We start from the raw sequence: 21452 nt of genomic DNA, 5'->3' as shown, positions 1-21452 counted from the left end.
GAAGATGAGCCTCCAACTGCAATTAACAGGAAACAGAACTGATGTAGTGTGACAGCAAGTACCCAAACTCTTAATGGAAAGGTTGACGCTTATTTGTGCACAGATGTGGCTAGAGATTCAACAACATTGAGCTTTGATAGGGCGTCAACTTTTTTTTTTTTTGAATTTTTGAATTTTATTTTATTTATTTTTTATATAGCAGGTTCCTATTAGTCATCCATTTCATACACATCAGTGTATACATGTCAATCCCAGTCGCCCAATTCATCCCACCACCACCACCACCCCCTGCCGCTTTCCCCCCATGGTGTTCGTACGTTTGTTCTCTACATCTGTGTCTCAGTCTCTGCCCTGAAAACCGGTCATCTGTACCATTTTTCTAGGTTCCACATATATGCGTTAATATACGATATTTGTTTTTCTCTTTCTGACTTACTTCACTCTGTATGACAATCTCTAGAGGGCGTCAAGTCTTAATGACATGAAAAGCTGTGATAGTCCACAAATATGGAGTCTGTTTGGAGTGGAGAAGAACAGAGAACTGCGGCATCCCAACTCTACATTAATCTTGGGGCTCCCTTTTGCTGCCTCTACCCAACAGGGAAAACTTTTTCCTAAAATGTAATATTCTCTCTGGTATTTTCTATTTTTTTTCTTTGTATCAGATTATATTTCCACCAAGTCAGAGCAAATGCACAACTAAACCTAGATTATGAGGAATATCGAAATAAAATCTATGTTTAGGGAAGAAATGTCATCAGCATCGTTTCAAATAATTTATTATTAATTATCTCAAGTTTAAAATAGTCATCATCTATTGAGAACTCACCTTGAACAAAGTATTATGGTAGGTGCCAAGTTTGAATAGAATGAGGCAGAAACCCTGCTGAACATACACAATTAAAAATTATCCCCCCAAATCTGGCATGTACTTTGATAAGCCCATGCGTACAGACGTTCTGAAGTGAGCGGCAGTCTGTGCTTCAGTGAGAAATGTACTCATGGAATAAAGGTTTGTCCAGCCAAGTGCCAGGCTCTGTGCTTGGTGCCAGGCATATTGAAAGAGCAGCTTAAAAGGCCAAGAAGCTGTCACAGCTGCAGCCTATCATTTTGGATGATTTCATTTTTAAAAAAATTTTAACTGCTATTTAAAAAACCCACACAACACAAAATTTACCGTCTTGAGCATTTTTCAGTGCACAGTTCAGTAGTGCTGAGTACGTGCACATTGCTGTGCAGCAGATCTCCAGAACTTTTCATCCTGCAAAACTGAGACTCTGTGCCCCTAAACAACAGCCACCGATATTAGGTATCTAAAGACTTAATTCATATTAACAGAAAGTAGAGCAGTGGTTGCCAAGGGCTGGCGGGAAGGGGAAAGGAGTAATTGTTGCCTGATTTCTTCTGAGATCTCAATCTTCCCTTTGACTCCTAAGTGTGTTGACATCATGACCACCTGTCACTGCCTCTAAGGGCAGACACAGCTCTGCTTCTGGAAGAGCTGTCGCCTATCTGACTGTAACAGCCCTGCCCCTGCCTGCATCCAGGTTCTATTAGCTTGGATCTGCCCCCTGTTCTCCTTCTCCCTTGCTGTTTTATGCCCGTTGTACCTGCTGTGGCAAGCTTAATTGTTTGCTGTTTTTTATAGGCACTGGAGTGCACCACCTCTTGGGGATTCATTATCCAGCCTGATCTCACAGTTCCTCTCTCATCCCAGGCTGGATGCGGTTCACCTCATCCCTCTTCAGCATCCTCAGTATTACTGCATAATACACATCCATTCCCCCATCCTCCCAAATTAACAGTACAGTCACTGTGTTTTTGGAAAATGCTTAAAACCCCACCTTTACATTCTGGGAAGCAGGGAACAATGAATGAATTTAAACCAAGAACAACCTCGAAAATGTCATGGTTCCCTACCCAGTATGTGGAAATCTTGGTCTCCAGCACACTGCTATTCATACATCACACAAATGTTCTGTAAACTATAACTGAGAGTTACGTACGAATCTAAATGCTCTCCAGACAATTCTAAATATCAGCTTCAATACAAGACTTTACCTGCTAAAAGCATCTATTTATGCTTTGACACTCTGTCTCTGACATTTTGACATGATACATGTTCCATCAGCCTGATACATTGCCACCTCCCAGTGAGAATTAACACATGTCGCTAAACCACTTTAGGGCCCTTGCAAAGCACATAAAGGCTGTTTGACAGTTACCCCCAGGAAGGTAAATAATCAGCACACCTCTGACTCCCTTATTATTAACCATTATAAAATCATGTGCTGTGATAAACGTACCTAACAAAAACATTGACTTTTACAAGACTTCCCAAGAAGAAAACACGTACATTTGATATAAGAAACCCACGGGGGAGGGGCGTGGGGGGAGGGGGACTTCCATTTTCCTTTGTGTCTTCAGTTTGCTGGGAGCTGCTCCTTGTATGGGGCTGGCTTTCATATGTCCAGCTAAGGCTTCGATGACTGAGTTATGAAAAAATCATGGCCCATTGCCTTAACCGTAACACAAAGAGATGTCTTTCAAAGGAAAATCATTTTTTTTTTTTTGGCTGCTTTGTAGTTAGAAGACTATTTTTAACGCAGAGATTTATATTTTTCTTCCTATTTTCCCTTGCTTCCTGTTTAATTCCTGGTTAGACAAATAAGTAGGCACTGGTCTGCACCAAAATGTGCCTGGGCAGGTTCCTGGTGTTTCATGTTCCTTGGTTTTGTTTCCTTGTGCCATTGAGACCCTGTGCTGGTTATTCAGTCCTCACTCGAGGTAACGACACAACCATTCTTCACCAGTATCCTTTTTTTTAATTTTCATTTTATATTGGAGTATAGTTGATTCACAATGTTGTGTTAGTTTCGGGTGATTCGGTTATACGTATTGCATGTTTTTTTGGACGCCCAAAGATAATTTTCCAAAGAATTTTCTGAATATATTCATAATCCCTTTTAAGTGTTACACAGAGGAGTATATATGACTGTTCAGTGGCATATTTGACTTAATTTTTTTATAAAATATTTTCCGTGTCCTCTATGGTTAAAGATATGTTTCACTTGAGCTTGCAACAGAGACATGAAAATGACCCGTTGTAAATTTGTTATATTAAACAAACAAACAAACCTAACAAAAAGCATATGGGGATCGAGTTCAGTTCTAACTCAGCCAACTAATAATTTACTAGTCCCGTTACCTTAGGTGAGGAAACTGAGCTTCAGTATTCGAATTTATAAAAACAAGAGCTAAAGAGTAGCCACAATTTATTGAGTGTCTCCTTTGGAACCGTGCTCAGCGCTTTACGTATAATGATTCCTCTCGTGCTCACAACACTCCTTATTGACATTTTCCAGGAAAAAGAAATGAAGCCACAGGGCAGTTAATTCATGTTCTCAAGGATACACAGCCAGTAAATAGCAGGGCCAGGATTTTGAACCCAGGCCATTTGTCTCCAGAGTCTATGTTTTAACCACTAGGCAAAACTCCCTTTCTAAACATCTACCTTGCAATTAAATTAGGTAGCGTGTGAAAGTTCATCTCACTATGCCTGGCAAATTATAGGTGTTCAGAAGAGTTAATTTCCTCCTTCAAAACAGATAATAGCAATAATTACACTCTAAGAATAATGTTCTTTATATCACTCAATATGCCTTAAAAAGATAGTCACAAAGGTGCAGAAATATAATCAAAAAACATCATAATTGTCATGCTACCTTTTATTGAGTGCTTATTTATACGCCTTATTTTATTTTATTTAACCTTTGCAACCATCCTACCAAGTGGGTATTATTATCATATCCATATTAGAGATAAGGACACTGAGGTTCTGAGCCACATGGCTAGTAAGTGACAAATATTGATACCAAAACCCACAATAATCTAACCACTGCACATTCCTATATCATGGACCATCGGAAGGAGAGAGCATGGAAAACATTGCCGTCATGTTCATTCTGAAGCTAAAATTATGTAATCAATTTCAAAGAATTATAAATAAAAATTAACAATTGGTAAATTCCTACTTGCTAATGACTTAAGCTGCTGCAACATCTTATTAACTTGGGGGCCACCAGGAAAGTCAATTCTACCTTCTTGACCTCAGAGTCCTTTTCTAGACAGCAATGTCTCCATGCCCTATAACTACCTTAGTAAGATGTCACCGTAGAGTAATGTGACCAAATTTTGTAAGTGTAACCATGGTATCACATAAGAAGAACAACATTTTTATGGAAAATATAAAGATTCAAGAAATAGTCTCTAAATTAGTTATTAGTTTTATAAACGAAGTCACTTATTCCTCCCCTTGAGAGCATTTAATTCTGTTACATAAATATTGACTTAAGAACTGCAAGTGCATATGGCATTTTATTAGGTATGAATGGTAGGGGGTCATACAAGGTATGGCCTCTCCCAGTTGAAAGCTTAGAGGGATAAAGAAAAGTCATGAGACAGGCACTTGAGTATTAAATAATATGTCAAAGTAGGATGTTGAGTAAGTATGTTTTGTACAATTCCAAAGATACTTCCTTTAGGAGGCTCTGATGAAAAGATCATTGTAAGCTGACATGATCTTGAAAGAAACTGTGATGATGTGGGACTTAATTTAGAAGGAGAAGACATTTTAGTTGGAAAGAATCATCAGGAATATATTCAAGAGACAGTAGAGAGAGATGGAATTGACCAAACCAAAAATTCATATTGTAGAAAATGAGAAACAGCTGTAGAAGCTAGTTGATAAAAAATGTTCTCAGTTATTCACCTAAGGATTTGCATCTTCTAGTTAGAAATTTTCTCAATGTCTATCAGTTGAAACTGTTCACTTCCATGTTACATTACCCTGGGCATATCCAGAATTATACCTGATTCCCAGTGTTCTATCTGCACCCCATCCCTTTCTCTCCTCCTCAAGAAAGCAAGTTGGGTAGATGGGTAAATAAGAATAGTGATACTATTATTCAGATAACTGCTCTATTATTCAGATAACTGCTCTAGAGTTGATAATTGGAGGCCTTAATACTTAATACTTATTAGTAATCAATTTCTTGTGAGTCACATCACTACCAACCAAGCCAACATGTTCCTTCACCAGACCCCTGCAGCCAGAAATCCCAGAAGCACCAGGCTAGTTAGACAACTCCTCCTGCCGTGTGATTTAGGCAGGAGGGATGAGGGATGGACCAAGGTGGCAGCCATGCATTAGAAAGAAAATAAGATGATTCAAGAAACATTTTAGAGGAAGAATACATTTCAGCAAATATTTATGGAATGACTAGCATGTTTACGAAACCATAATACATACTAGAAGGACTGCAAAGAAGGAGAAATAAAACAACTACACAATCACACAAGTATCCATAATGCAAGGCCAATAATATCAAATAATCCAGCAGATAAACAGTTCGTATGTCATAGGATTCAAAAATAAGATGGATCAATTTCTCACCAAGTGTTAAAATGTTGGATAATATTGTCCTCATAAAATCACCAGCCATAAAAAATAATTTTTATGAATGATAATGTTGGAAATAATTTTATGTAAAAATATGTAAGAAATTATGCAATAGATTGTGATCAAAATTGATATTGGATTAGGGGTCAGGAACCTTTCTGTCCTCTAATTTCTCCTTAAATATTAGTTACCCAAACACAGCACTTGATTTTTAGTTAACCATGTGAAGTACAAAATCTGTTTTACTTCTGAGCAATTGTAGCATTACACATACATATACTTTACATCTAATTACATGGAGGTAAGCAATTCACAGGTTGTATCTTTAAGTTGTAAGTTTCACCTTACAGGTTATATATCTTTAAGTTGCAGTGTTAACCTTTGCTTAATTTCATGTCTATCCTGGTTTCTCATTCATCCCTGCTTTACCTTCAAGCATGGTAACCTCTTAATATAATTCTTTCCATCTGGTTTCCCAGTTGGACTTGCCACTGCCCCTCTCTGGCCAGCAGGCATCCCATGCTAGTTTAGGTAGTTTAATTATTGCCTGGAATTCAAGTTCTTAAACCTCTGAAAAATTCAATTCTTGAGGCCATCCTGCCCAAGAACAAATTCCAAAATCTTCTGACTCCAGTTTTAAATGTCTTCCCGCTCTTTCCTTCTTCTTTCTTAATTTCTCTTTTATTAGCTAGGAATTTTAGTGGACAGCTTTCTGGTGGACAGCTATCAGTACCAACCTGCTGTTTTTTTCTTGTTTTCATTTCCAAATTCAGATTTATGCTTATGAAGCATTGCATTTAAATATAATTGTTCCTTCTTGGCCAGCATGAGTGCACTTCAAGGAAATGTCACATATTTCATCACATGCTTTAACATTAACGAATTTTAATTACTTTGTATTTATAAATTTGAATTAAAATTCATAAAATATTTATTCTAATAATAGCATCTCTCTAGAATAGTTCTGTAGCCTTTATTAGGTAGATTAGCTGCTTCTGTTTCAACTTGTAGTATCCAAACTGGAAGAATGTTTTTCAGTTCTATGTTTGAGAAATTGAAGTCTGTTCTTAAACAATATGTAGTATTTTTCATCTTGGGAGCAGTAGAGCCATTACCAAACGATTGTGCTAATCTTCACATAGAAATAGTGTAGTACTAAGTCTTTGTCCAGAATAGCTGTTAACCACGGCACTTGGTGAATTGGAAGTAGACCTAAACGATGCTTCCCTGGGCACCATCCTGCCTGTGCCTGCCCTCCACGAAACCAGGCTGTTTCTCTCAGAATCTCCTTTTCTTTTGACTCTTCAGTTCATGCTAGATGATAACTATTTTCCATTGGTCACTACAATTGATTCTCATTATTCACCAGAATTCTGTTCTATAAAGTCACCACAAACACTGGATTCGCAAATGCTGAACCACTGCTTCTAGGGGAAATACTGGGTTAGGTTCCTGTGAGCCTCTGTCACTACACCTTTGTCAACCCATCAATTTCTGTTTTAAGACACCACATCATATGTGTGTGTGTGTGTGTGTGCGTGTGTGTGTATATACACACACACACATATGATGTGGTGTCTTAAAATATATATGTATATGATTCATTAATCCAATTTTTTTAATTGAAGTATAGTTGATTTACAATATTGTGTTAGTTTTAGGTGCATAGCACAGTGATTCAGTTAAATATATATATAGGGCTTCCCTGGTGGCGCAGTGGTTGAGCGTCTGCCTGCCGATGCAGGGGACACGGGTTCGTGCCCCGGTCCGGGAAGATCCCACATGCCGCAGAGTCGCTGGGCCCGTGAGCCATGGCCAGTGAGCCTGCGCATCTGGAGCCTGTGCTCCGCAACGGGAGAGGCCACAGCAGTGAGAGGCCCATGTACCACAAAAAAAAAAAAAAATATATATATATATATATGTATAAAACACTATATGTTGTATATATAAAAAACACTATATATAACTATATATATAACAAACTAGAAAAATATACTGACATAAAAGTAGTAATGTAATGTATTTTTTAAAACTTTTAAAAATCAACAACAAAAAGTAAAAAATAACAAACAGCCAGGTCACAAAAAAATATCCAGAATTGTTCAGTAAATGGGTAAAAAAAAAATTTGAAGTTCTTTCTGATCTAACAAATACAAACAAAAATAAAAATATAATATTTTATCATCTCTGAAATGGGTAAGATTTTGTTTTATTTTTGTTTAATAAGCAAAAATGATGGGGCATTTCTGACAAGCAATTTTACAAAACAAATCAATAATCTTTAAAATGTTTGTAGTTCTTGAAAAAGGATTTTCACTTCTAAAACCATATCCCAAGGAAATAAGTATAGATCACACACAAGTTCTTTTACAGATTGTTCATCCCAGAGTTATATGTAATTGTGAAAAATGTGAATCACTGGTATCTGCCCCCCCAAAGTGAAGGAAATTGCTAAATACATTTAAGTCTAGCCATATCATTGTATTTCCTAAAAATAAATCTCCTAAAAATGTTTTGAAGGCTATTTACATGGACACATGATAATGGTATAATTTTAGTAAGTCATAGTAGAAAACTGTTACAATATTACCCAGTTTTACAAATTGTATTTTTATATGTACTTACATAAAGCTGGGAGTAAACATAATGAAACTATTAACAGATTATTTCTTGTCAGTGAGTTTATGGAAATTTTATATTATCTCCTTTATAGTTTTCTGTGTGTTCCAAATATAAAATATTCATTATTCATATCCTTTAAAAATTTAGATCTTAACTACCTCTTTTCATTTAATTTGCAATTTGACCATTTTTAATCCAGTAAATTTAATTTTCTCAAAATGATCAAACTGAGTGTTTAACATTCTACAGATTAATTTTTTTTCAACCTTAATTTTCTTCCTAGTAATAGTGTGTATTTTTAAATGCTGGCATATCCTCAGCTATGGCTGTGCCTATTCAAAGCCAAAAATAGTGCCAATTTTTAAAAACTTGAACTCATTATCTGTATTTGGTTTATAGTATAATAAATAAACGTTTTGACTGCAGTTCATCTGCTTTGGCTAAACACAGATGACAGACAAGGGGGCTGATTAAATACAGGAGAAAATCTGGTACATTTTTTGGTTTTATTATTACTCTTTATAGCCATTATGTTTGTGAATTATTTATAATATTGCTCTAAAGAATATTTTGAGTTAAGTCTCAGGTCTTGCTTCCAAAGAATGTGTTGTTTTGTTTTTATCATTCCAAATTTTATGATTACGTTAGGATTATAGGACGAGAGATAATAAATTTTATGAGTTGTCAGATAGTTATGAGAACAATTATGAATTTTCGTTAAAAACAGTGAAGGCTAAAATATTTAGGGATTGAAGATGTTTTCCTCTGGCTACTCTGTCGTGTATCTCTGCAGCAGGATGAGATGGTAGAAAGGCTGAGCAGGGAACCAGGAAGGCTGGGCATGAGTCTTTAATTCCCCTTCTTATTAGTGCTGGAATTGTGGACAGTTTCTCAGAGACAGAGCTTTCTCGCCTGTAAACTAAGAGTGGGTCCAGTAGGTGTATGTCTATAATCTGGTTTAATCACACAATGAGCCTGGACTATGTGGGCCTTAAAGAATCCATCACCACCACTTCTCTCACTGGCTTTTTTCTTTTTTCTTTTCTTTTCTTTTCTTCACAAAGCTGGATAGTAAAGATGTAAGAATGTTATTCTTAAAAGGGAACTAAAGTGCTAGGCATTCTGAGTTGCTGACGGAGGATACGCATGTAAGCTTTAGCGAACACTGATAAATTTTTGAAAATTAGTCTGTATTTCCTAACTATAACGTTACTGGAGTAAAGAGGCCAACCGTCTTCCTTTAAGAAATGGCCCCGGTTCCCTCCAGGATATGTCCACGTGGTCAGTAAGATCCATATGCTGATAGTACCCTGAGAAAACTTTCAAAAGTAGGTCTGACAATTTGCAAACCATGGACAGAAACAGACAATATCAGTAAAACTCTCAAGTAATCCCTGGTTTTGAGCCATGTAGATTCCAGGTAAGCTTGCCAAGGTTAGTTAGGTGTAAAATTTACTCCCAAGTACGTAAATGAATGGGCATCTTTTATGGCCTTACTGGACTTAAAGCAACTGGATTTTGTAGGCTATCTGCCCAAGATAATTGTTTGAAATTTTAACGTTTATTTAAATATTTTTCCAGATGGTAATTGATCGTTATCTTTTGAAGCTGCTTTGGGTTGGAAGCAGTAAAAATCCTCTCCTCCAACAGCCTATAGGAACTTATTCTCCTGTTGTCTGTTGAGTCATCTAGCCAGCGACACTGTAGATCAAGCCAGATTTCCCACATCTGAGTCCAGTTCTATTTGTGACCTCCAGCAAGCTATTAACCCCTCAACTTCCTCTTCTGTAAAACAGAATAATGGCAGCACTTATCGTCTAAGAGATTAGGCACCTAATACAGTGCCTAGTAAGACCTAAATAAATATTAGCTACATCTACTGTGATATTTATAAAAATAGACTGTAAGTTGTAATCCTATTTTACACCATTCAAAACTGTTTTACACAGAAATACTATTTCAGCCAAACTTTTAATTCTTGCAAAGTTATTCCATTGCAGTTGAGGAACAACAGTATGGCATTAGAGAGGAGTCCAGAAAAGTCTTTGCCTTCGCCATTTCCAGCACCTCGTTCCAAACAAACCAAGAAGCAGGTCCTTATACCACCAGGTTTTCGTCGTGTAGCTTTGATAACTTGGCCACAACTGATCAAACCAGGGCTCTGGGTTTCTCCCTTAGGCAGTTCTGTGTAGTTTGGCCTATAGCCTTGTGCCTTCACATGACAGCTCTGCCTAATAGAAAGGTCCAAACCGAATAGCAAAGAACCAGCCCAATCCAACCTTCTCTCAGTGACTTTAAATAAAAGACCTGCAGACTCTATAGCGTTCTGTGGTGGATTCTGTTCATTTGCAAATTGCAGTACACTTGCTGAGGAGGGTGGGGGTCTTTGGGAGAGAGAAAGGTAGAACCGAATTTAAACACTGTAGGATATTTCTTCTGTCTTTCCACTTGTGGAATTTTCCAGCCATTTGGTGTTTCGTAGAGTGGTTTGATATAGTTGGTTTCCAGGATGTATTTTGGTCAACATTACCAAAAGGCATGCAGTTTTCTGTCTAGAAGTCAAATATTTTGTATGATTCTTTGACCCTAAAAGTGCATTTCTCTTATATCATAGCTCTGGTGTCACTGACATTGCATTTTAGCAGTATAAACATTTTACATATGAATGACACTTGGAATGCTCTCCTGAATGGAACACATTTCCTGAAATTCCAAGTAACCCCAAAGCATCAGGTCTGCTAACTTGAGTCTGTGCTTTTCTGCAAGTTGCTCACTGAGCTCATACCCACCCCCCAAATCAAGATGAGACAGAGGCAGGATCTGCGGTTCCTCTTTCTGCATCCCATAGAGTAAGTGAAAATCTGCTGAGCTGAATTTGCTTTTAATATTTTTGTACAGTGTGGTGCCTAAACAGAAAATGACCACATCACCTGTTGCCCAGCCGAAGATACATTATCTATTTTGTGTAAGGTCGGATCTTAACAAAACGGCACCGCGAAACAAAGGAAAGCTTCAAGTGAGCTTTATTAGGGAGCGCTCCCGGGCGAGGTTCACTGGTCCGAGAGAAAGGGGCCAGAGAAGTCGCGCCCAGTACTGGATGAGGGGAATTTTTATTGGGGTAAAAGCAAAAGGCGGCTTTCAAGGGGAGGGGGTGGTTTGCTATACAGGGTAATTCCTTATTTGGTGAGGATACAGCAGGGCCAGGTGTTGGTTGGTCTGTTGTGGGGCGTAAGCCCATTTTCCCTTTCCGTCAGCCCCATTGTTTTCTGGGCAGGAAGTTAGAGTCTCTTGTTGATTCCCAGAACAGGTGAGGTCGTTATGTCCCAGTGCCTCTCCTACCTCATACTGGTCGATGTTTTCTCTTACCCGCCCCCCCCCCCCCGGGCCTCCTTTCACCCGGGCCAAGGGACCTTACATTTTGTACTGTAGTATGGTTATTTGTGTTGGAGTTCTCGAGAGGTGATGGGATGTGGTAGTTTAGAGGTGATTTAAAAGCTCTCCAGTGCAATTTTGGCTTCTCTCAATTTTCCAGTTTTGTACCAACTTTAGAACCTACTACCCACATAAGCTTTGAATCCACTAGAGTTAAAAGCTCAAAGTTTATAGCCAAACTGACCTGGGTTTGAATCCTGCTTGCATCACTTGCCTGTGTGGCTTTAGGAAAGTTGCTCAGCTTTTCTTGGTCTCCATTTTCTCATCTGTGTGATTGCTGTGAGCCTTAAACAGCATTCAGAGTTCTGGTTGCCGTATCTTCTGTGTAATAAGAGCCACTGTTTTTATTGACATAGTTCAGACATTAAGAGATGAACAGAGAGCATGAACAGGAAGAAATGATAATCCCTTGGTCTTTAGAGGCAGAAGCCATGAGGTGATGAGCAGGAAAATACCCCCGTAGCTGAGAGATGCTGGGTGGTCCAGGTTTCCATGAGGACTGATCTTTCATTCAATATGTTGGACAGTCTGCACCTGGACAGCACATTGGCAGGAAATAGAGACTACTCAGTAAAACTGATTTTCAACAATTCCGGTGTCAAAAGATCCTAACATGGTGCTTCATTTAATTCGAGACTTTTAATCAGCCCTGGAGGAGCTCTGGGTAAAATACCTATAATAATACATGCCCCTTTTAACCTGGGTTATTATGAGATTAAATGTGTTTATGAATGTGGCTTTATTTTGAAATGATAAAGCCTTTTATGAATGTAAGATGGTAGCAGATAAATATTAATAGCATTTTAAGTCAGGGCTAATTATTTAGGAAAGTGAATAATGGAGAAGAAGTCTATGGGCATGACTGTACTTCCTATCCTCAGTTAAAATTTACTGAAAGAATTTAAGATTATAAAATCCTTCATCATTAACCATTATATTTCCACAATGTTTTAGAAGTGTTGCCTAGGGGACAAGCTTGGCTTTTAGAGTTAAACTAACCCTGACTTTAAATCATAATTTTGCCACTGGCTGTGTGACCTTGGAGAAACTCTTTAACCTCTCTGGGCCTCAAATTCCTTATTAAAAATATTTCACGAGAACTAAATTAAATGACATGGGAAAGCAACGTGGCCCTATAGATACTCAGTGAATGGATGGATGTACCCCTTACATGATTACAATTCTGAAACAAAAGTGACAGACTAAATGATTGAGTTAAAACTTTGATCTCTCTAAAATAAAAAGTGCAAAACAAAAGGTCCTTAAATTGTGTTTGTTTCACTTGAGAATATCTTCTGTAGCTTAATATAGGTAAAATGCAAAAATAGCAACAATATGGTCATTGCAGCCATTCCAGAAACCAAGCACATGATGCATTCTACACTGTCCTGATGGATTCTACATCAGCAGTCCCCAACCTTTTTGGCATCAGGGACCGGTTTTGTGGAAGACAGTTTCTCCACGGACAGGGGACAGGGAGGATGGCTCAGGCGGTAACGCAAGTGATAGGCAGATGGGCGTTCGCTCGACTGCCACTCACCTCCTGCTATGCGGCCTGGTTCCAAACAGGCCACGGACTGCTACCAGTCTGTGGCCCGGGGGTTGGGGACCCCTGTTCTACGTGATCAGTTATCCCATGTTACGAAAGCAGTGTAATAGTGGAGTCAAGATTATTGGTATAACCCTGGCAAGGAGTATTTGAAACCAAAACTAGCCATTCATAAAGCAGCTCAAATGTGTGGTCTCTAGCATGTGTTCATAACATATCTTAATACAACAAGATATAGCATACAATTAATTTTTCACTTCAGGTGAAAGCAGCCTTTCAAGCCACATCACTTGCGACAGATTTCCATTAAGAGTTGGCATACTTTCAGTGCTCAGGCTCTCCTGGAGCAGAAAGAACAAGCAGATGCAAATGTGTGCCTGCCCCTGTAGCATGTTTTATGCCAAGGGGGCAAAACCATAGCTTCTACACATGGTTATACAAGTTGACATGTAGCCTCACTCCATGGGGCTTCTCCTTCTGCCTATGAGTTGTCCTGGTGGCTTGGAGCGGTTCAGAGCCAGGGTATAATTGACATGACAATACCGGGCTCTTTACAGCCCATATTTTCACACCTGCCATCTCTGCACAAGGAAAACTTTAGGCAAACATGCAGCATGCACAACTAGGTCTGCATATCTGAGAGAGTGCTCATTTCCTTCCAAAGAGTATCCCTTGGGGTGGGGGGAGTGGGGTGGCAGGGGGTTGGCTGCAGAGGGATTGTCAGATTTTTGTCTTTTGGTTTAGATACAATCCAAATAGGTGTAAAATAGAAAGGACTGCATGACTGCACCCCAATTTTAATTTCCATAAAACATTTTTTCAGTAGTATTGTGTGCTTAATAGATAAATGTTATTCTAAAACCAGCCCAGGTGTTAGAAGACAAGATAGTAGGGGCCCCTGAGGGATGGTAGTGAAGAAAAGGGGCACAAAGAGGGCTTCTGGGATAACGGCTAATGTTCTGTTTTGTGATGTGGGTTCAAGTCACAACATGGGTATGTTCACTTTATGAAAATTCATCAAGCTGTATATTTATGATCTGAGCATTTTTCTTCATATAGGTTATCCTTCCATTTAAACAATAACAACCAGGAAGGAGAAAAAATATTCTTCTTCTTTCAAAAAACTTTTTTTCAATATATATTTATATTTAGGTAAGGGAAGAAATACATACAATTTGGTACAAGGTCTACACCCAGTTAGAATATATTTAATAAAGTTAATATTTGAGCACACGTTAAATGTATTGCCTTTTAAAAAATTGGTCAAGAATATGAATTGCTTTGGAAGTTATAGCCATGTTCCATGTGAAATAACCATTCTCGGATTTCATTCAAAATACACTTCCAGGAATACTTATTTTTCATACATTCATTATAACCTTTTCAGCATCATTTACAGAGTATTTGATATCTAAGCTATAACCATACATGATTGCCATAGCACTCATTTTGACTGTTTCAACAAAATATTTCATCTAAGGCATTAATCGGATCCACCAGTTTTGCTCAGTTGAAGAAAAGGATCACTTATACAGCCATATTGATTTTTAAAAGTCATCTAAAATAAGCCTGTTATCAAATAAAATTGTTTCTAATCTTATAATAGTATGAAATGATTTCAAATAAATGTTTTATATTCATGCCTTAATTCATAACCATAATTTTCCTGTAGAGTGTTTGTAGTAGTTGAAAGACAAGACTGCAGAATGATATTTTCAAAGGGTTGAGAGAAAGATAAACAAAAATTGAGAGAGCTTGAGACCAAAATAATTTTATTAAAGCAACTTCTAAAGGATTTAATTCATAAAAAAAGAAACCCAGAATAAATGCCTGAGATGTAAGAAGTGTTGATCAAAGAAACTGATGAACATATAGGTAAAAAGTGTTTAAAACTGTCTAATGAAATATTAATGTTTAGTGTTTTAGAAGAGAGGACTGGATGAAACAATTAAAAATGAAGCCTGTAAGCCAGGAAAGAAGTAATCAGTTAAAGTTTTCTAAGACACTTGTATTCGAACAGGATTTAGAGAGGATTTAAAAGACTAATTAATTTTAGACTTTCTTGAGTTGTGTGTGTGGTAAAATTCCAAATATGCACACTTAATATTAGATAATATATAACTTCAAAACCAGAATGGGGCAGGAAATGGAATAAGGAAACAAAATAATTCAAAAAGTAGGAAGGAATGCAAAAAGAATTATACAAAATCAAAAAAAGAACAAAACAGTGTAAGACAGAAGGAACAAGTCTCTCTCTAAATATATTAGCTAAAAGAATTTGTCAGATTAGATTAAAAAGAGGCTAAATGTTTTTTAATCAGACACAAATAAGAAGACTTAGGCTACATGTAAAATGAGGAAAAGATATATGTCAGGAAAATAATAAATAAAAGAAAAACTTGGTGACTATAATAATATCAAGTAATATAGCCTTCAAAATAGAAGTCTTTTGGGGGATAGAGTCTTTTGTTATACTAAATTATGACAGAAGACACAATTTGCATGGAAAACATAGTTCTAAACTTGAATGCACTGAGCAAAATATTCTCAGAATATATAAAGCACATGGAGAAATTGATAAGTCCAAAATCATATAAGAAAAATATACATAATAATTTCAAAGCTAATAATTTTAAGCACATGGAAGTAAAAATAGAGGTTTCCAAAAACATAATTAACAAACTTGATTTAATAGTTATAAAGAGCCTGAACAAAAGGAATAAAGAACACACATTCTTCTAAGACATAAAGAAAGGTTTGAAACATTTTATCACTTTCTAGGAGGAAAAATCAAAAATACTTAGAACTGAGTGGTAATAAACAATCCTATAAATAAAAATTCATGAGAGACAACACAAAGGTAGTTATAGTTTATTTTATATTTTAAATGCTTAAATTAGAATTGAGTTAAGGCTAGAAACTGATAGCTAACCTCAAATAAACTAAAATAATGAGCTTCATGAAACAGATTTTGAAGACTAGAATAGAATCCAAAGAGTCAACATAGTCAAAAGTTAGTTCCTTGAAAATAGAAAAACCCCTAACTTATTGGCCACAAATAACCAATACAGGAAATGAAAATGGAAAATAATTACAGGCAGCAGAGATTTTAAGTGGTAATAAGAGAGTGCTATGAACAAACTTTGCCAGTGCACTTAGAAACAGATAAAATGGACAAATTTCTAGTATCGTATATTTGAGTCAAAAAACTATCTTGTCTTGGTTTTTGAAAGATATTCTCACTAGATATGGAATTCTAGGTAGACTGTTTATTTTTTCCCTTTCTCTACTTTGAAAATGTTGCTCCACTGTCTTCTGACTTGCATTGTTTCCTAGAAGAAACCTGCTGTCATTCATATCGTTATATGCAATTATATCCTTTTTCTCTGGCTGCTTTTAAGCAATATGCTTACAATGTACCTTAGTGTAGTTTCCTTCATGTTTCTTTTGTTTGTGAGGTTATTGTTCTTTTAGGAGCAGTAGATTATATCTTTCATTAAATTTGGAAAATTTTAAGCCATTAGTTCTTCAAATCTTTTTGTTCCCTACATTCCCCCCTGCTTTGGGGATTGCCTATTATACATATTAGACCACTTGAAATTGTCCCACAGTCCACTGATGCTCTTTCCACTTTTTTTGGCCTTTTTTCTGTATATATTACATAGTTTCTACTGCAGTGTCTTCAAGTTAACTAATCTTTTCTTCTGTGGTGCCTCTTCTGCTAGTACTCTTTTCTGGCATAATTTTAATTTAGAAATTGAGAGCCTTTGTGTATCTTCCATGCCTCTACTTAACATGTTCAATCATTCCTCTACATTCTTGAGTATATAGAAAATAGTTGCAATAACTTTTAATGCCCTTGTCTATTCATTCAATCCTTTGTGCCATTTCTTCATCTGTTTCTACTGATTGATTTTTCCCCTCATTGAGGATTTTATTTTCCTACTTCTTTTCATGCCTGGTAATTTTTTATTGGACGTCAGACAGTGTGAATTTCCCCCTTATTGTGAGTAGATATTTTTATATTCCTATAATATTCTTGGGCTTTATTCTGAAATGTAGTGAACTTACTTGAAAACAGTTGACCCTTTTGAGACTTGATTTTAAACTTTGTGAGACAGGACCAGAGAAGCCATTATCTAGGGCTACTTTTGCCCCAATACCAACGTGATTTCCTTTTGAGTACTCTACCTCATGCCCTTGAATTACAAGGTTTTTTCACTCTGACTGGTGGGAACATGAACTATTCTTGGCTTTGTGTAAGTATGGAGATTGTTCCTTCATGCTTCCTCCTGACCCAAGTAACTTCCTTACATTAATGAACTTATTTTTACTCAGGTGAAGATTCAAGGGAGAGCTTCTGCAGATCCTGAAGCTCTCTGTCTGTGCAATTCTCTTCTCTCTGGTATTCTGTGCTGAGGACTCTAGACTACCTGTCTCCTCAAATAATGCAGACTGCCAGGTTCCTGAGTTCACCTTCTCTGCATTGAGGGCTGAGGAATCTTATCAGGCAAAGAGCTAGGGCAGTTTGGGGCTCACATTGTGTGTGATCTCTCAGACATAACTGTCTTGCACTACTTGATGTCCAATGTCTGAAAACTGCTGTTTGTATATTTTTCCAGTTTCCGACCAGGGCTCAAAACCATGTCCCCGGCAGGCAGATTCTTAACCACTGTGCCATCAGGGAAGTCCCCAAGAGTAGTTTTTAAATATTATTAAATAATATGCTCATACCCCCAATGTGCTAAAAGCAAAGCATTTTAAAATCCTATTTAATCATTTCTCTTTTTTTTTCAAAATTCTTTTCACATTGACTAAAGTAGAATTTTGCCTCTTCTAATTTCAAAAATATTTTCTAACAATATTCATTGCTAGCTTCTCATGGTTTAAATGTAGAACATCTTTTTTGATGACTTTTCACTCTTCCCCCCAAAAATATCCCAATTTTATGAGACCAGTAGCAAATGTCTTCCTGTCATATGTTTTCAGGAGGATCTCACTTCTGTTTAGAATGTGAATTATTTAGTGTGAGAGATACAGTAGGCGGAACAAGAAACGTGGAAGTTGAGGAAGATCTGTAAATATTTTTAGAGGAGAGGAGTTCCTACACAGGCAGCCTCCCAGGCAGCCTCATCAACAACGCTCCTGAAAGGAAAGGAGTAATACTGTTGACGTCGTTTCTGAAGGCGTGAATTGTGAATTTTGATCTTTTTCTATAAATACTCACCTTGTGAAAACTCCTCTGCAATCTCTGCTGTCAGTAGCCTTTATAAATGCCGCGTCCACAAGTCTTTAATTCACCACCACCTGCTTGAGACTTATTTATTCTTTAAAGAGGAGAAGCTGGAGAAGTCATTTGAAAATTCATGGGTAGTTCACTCTTCAAGGTTGTGATGTGCTCTTGGAACAGCCATAAAAGCTTCTGAGCGACAACACATGGCCCCTTCCCTTCATAACAAATAGCTTTGCTTATTCATTATCTGAATAGCGGATTAGGTAATCAAGTAAACAGTTATCTTTCTAATCAGATGGCCGAAGTGTATCCTCTCCCTCCTTCAACCGCATGGCCCCACTTACTCACTGGTTGTCAGCCTACTTTGTCATTGTTTTTCAGGATTTCCTCATATCCCTCCTCCTCCTCACACCCCCAAGTTCAGAAAATTATAAAAACAGTTTAAATATCCAAGTAATGGAAGTCTTCCAAGAGTTAAGCCAAAGTCTGTCATATCACCTTCCTAAATAACTGACAGCTCGTTTGATGTGTCTCTAGATAAGGTTTGACAGACTTTTCCTGTAAAAGGCCAGATGGTAAATATCTTAGACTTGTGGGCCATGTGCTCTTGGTCATAACTGCTCAACTTTGCCATTGTACTGTGAAAACAGCCAGAGACCACATTTATAAAGGAATGGGTGTGGCTGTGTTCAATAAAACTTTATTTATAGACAGTAAAATGTGAATTTCATATAAATTTCACAAGTCAAAAAATAGTTCAACCATTTAAAAAGGCAAAACCATTGCTAACCTGCAGGCCAGGCTGCATCTGACCACAAGCCATGGTTTGCCATCCCTTCTCTGAAGGATTAGCAGGATGTCTATAAAGGGTTTCTCACCCACAGCACTACTGACATTTTGGGCCAGATAATTCTTTGTTATGGAGGACTGTCTTGTGTATTTTAGGGTGTTTAGCAACATAGCTGGGCTCTACCTACTAGATGCCAGTAGCACCCCCGTCCCCCAGTTGTGACAGCTGGAATGTCTCTAGATATTGATAAATATCCCTGGGGACAAAAATCACTCCTGATTGAGAGCCACTGGTCTAACACACTGGAGGTTAGAGTTTACCACATGAAATATGAGCTAATGGGCTGCCTAGTACTAGATAGTTTCATGCATCACCTGAGAGATATCCATGGAGTTCTCATGCTTCCAAGACAGAAAGGGCAATACTATTATACTTCCCAGTTCATAGCCTTTGAAGAAATCTGAGACCTAAGGCAACCCATTATGTAACTTGAGTGGAGCTGTTACAGTGTTTATAATAAACAAAAATACCTACTTTGGACTTAGCAGCCAGTATTCTCTGCCCCCCTTTATTTCTTTTTATATTCATTTCCAATCCTTCCTCTTTCCATCCCCTCATATTCAAACCATACACTATGCGCCAGGCTGTGGACTACAGAGGTAAATCTAACATTTGATTAAATTATTTCATCTATTTGACCAGAATACCAAGGCATGAGGTCAGAGCCACAGGATACATATTTAATATTAAATTAAGAACCTAAATTAATTTCTTTTTTTAATTGAAGTATAGTTGATTTACAATACTGTGTTAGTTTCAGGTATAGAGCAAAGGGATTCAGTTATATATTTTTTTCAGATTATTTCCATTATAGGTTTTTACAAGATATTGAATACAGCTCTCTGTGCTATACAGTAAATCCTTTTTGCTTAAATGAATTTCTGTAAATCCTCTTCCTACATAGATTTTCCTTCAGTCCAAAATTTTTCTACTGTGCAAATTGTCAGAGGTATACTCTTAGCTTTTTAGATAGTTATTTAGGCCAAAGGTACATAGTAGGTGATGTGCTATGATAATGACACAAAAGCAGAGAGACATTCTTATTTTTCTCTACTTTATTCACCTCCAGTTTAAAATTATTGGTATAAACAAAATTCTACTTCTCACTTTAGAATATATTTTTACCATTTTTTACAATTCATTAAAGGAAGTTTTTCTGGATTGTACTGAAAGTTCTTCTATAGAATGCCAGATTGTATATTCTAAAGAATATTTCTCCTTATTTTTTTACAACCTGATAAACAACTTTTGGTCCTTCCTGGGTCATATCATATCCAAATTATGAATATTTTTGCCTCAGCTCTCTGCAAATTCCTCAGGATACTTAATTATCTGATGTCTCAATATAAGAAAAAATGAATAATACTTATTTTGCCTGAAATGTGAGGTTTTTGATGAGTGAAGGAGAACTTGCTCTGCTGAAGTAGGGTTGATTTACTCAGGTCTCAGTGAGTACAGCACAGCTAAACAGTGCACACTGAGACACATGTAATACGAAATGGACCTCCAGCAGCAACAAAAATTATAACATTTTTAAGAGACAGAACACGTGTTTTGAAAAGGAATCTGAATTTTAGCCTCCGGCTCCAGGAACTAACTGGACAAGTCTTATCTTGTCTGAACCCCATTTTTTAATCCCCAAAATAAAGGAGTTGAACTGTGTAATTTTTAAATCTCTTGATTTTATGACCTGATTACAGGTTGCAAAAACAATCAGATGGTATCAACATTTTCTTCTACAGGTGGTACCAAAATTCTGAAATAAATATTTGGAAAAGTTTGGTGACAAGTTCAATAGTCCGTATGTCTCTGAATTCTTCAATGTTTCTAATTTTCCCTCCTCCTGTAGTCTTTGTAGGTATTTATCTGTAAAATGTGACCCATAGGAATGAATATAAATGATAAATCACACAGTTTGGTATAATGCAAGATTTAGCTTATCATAGAAAACCTAAAACTAATTAAAGTTTAAGTGAAAAGCAATTTCTTAAGAAAGTCAACAGTTCAGATTCCATAGTGGCAAATCCTCTCATGGTGTATTCCAGTAGTTCTCAACTGTAAGGTGATTTTTTTTCCTCTAGAGGACATTTGGCAATGACTGGAGACATTTTTGCTGGTCACACTGGGGACGGTGGGGTGTAGATAGCGTGTGTTAATGGCATCTAGTAAGTAGAAGCCAGGGATGCTGTTGACACCTACAGTGCATAGGACAGGCTCCCACTACAAAGAATTATCTGTCCCCAAATAGTGGCAATGCCGAAGTTGAGAAACCTTGCTGTAGGCCTATTATAGATCTGATTTCTGT

The sequence above is a fragment of the Delphinapterus leucas genome, chromosome 9 (assembly GCF_059928025.1).
Source record: "Delphinapterus leucas isolate spDelLeu-1000000601 "Yukka" chromosome 9, BTC_Dleu_Yukka2, whole genome shotgun sequence".
NCBI classification, from domain to species: domain Eukaryota; kingdom Metazoa; phylum Chordata; class Mammalia; order Artiodactyla; family Monodontidae; genus Delphinapterus; species Delphinapterus leucas.
This window is presented reverse-complemented; position numbering follows the sequence as displayed.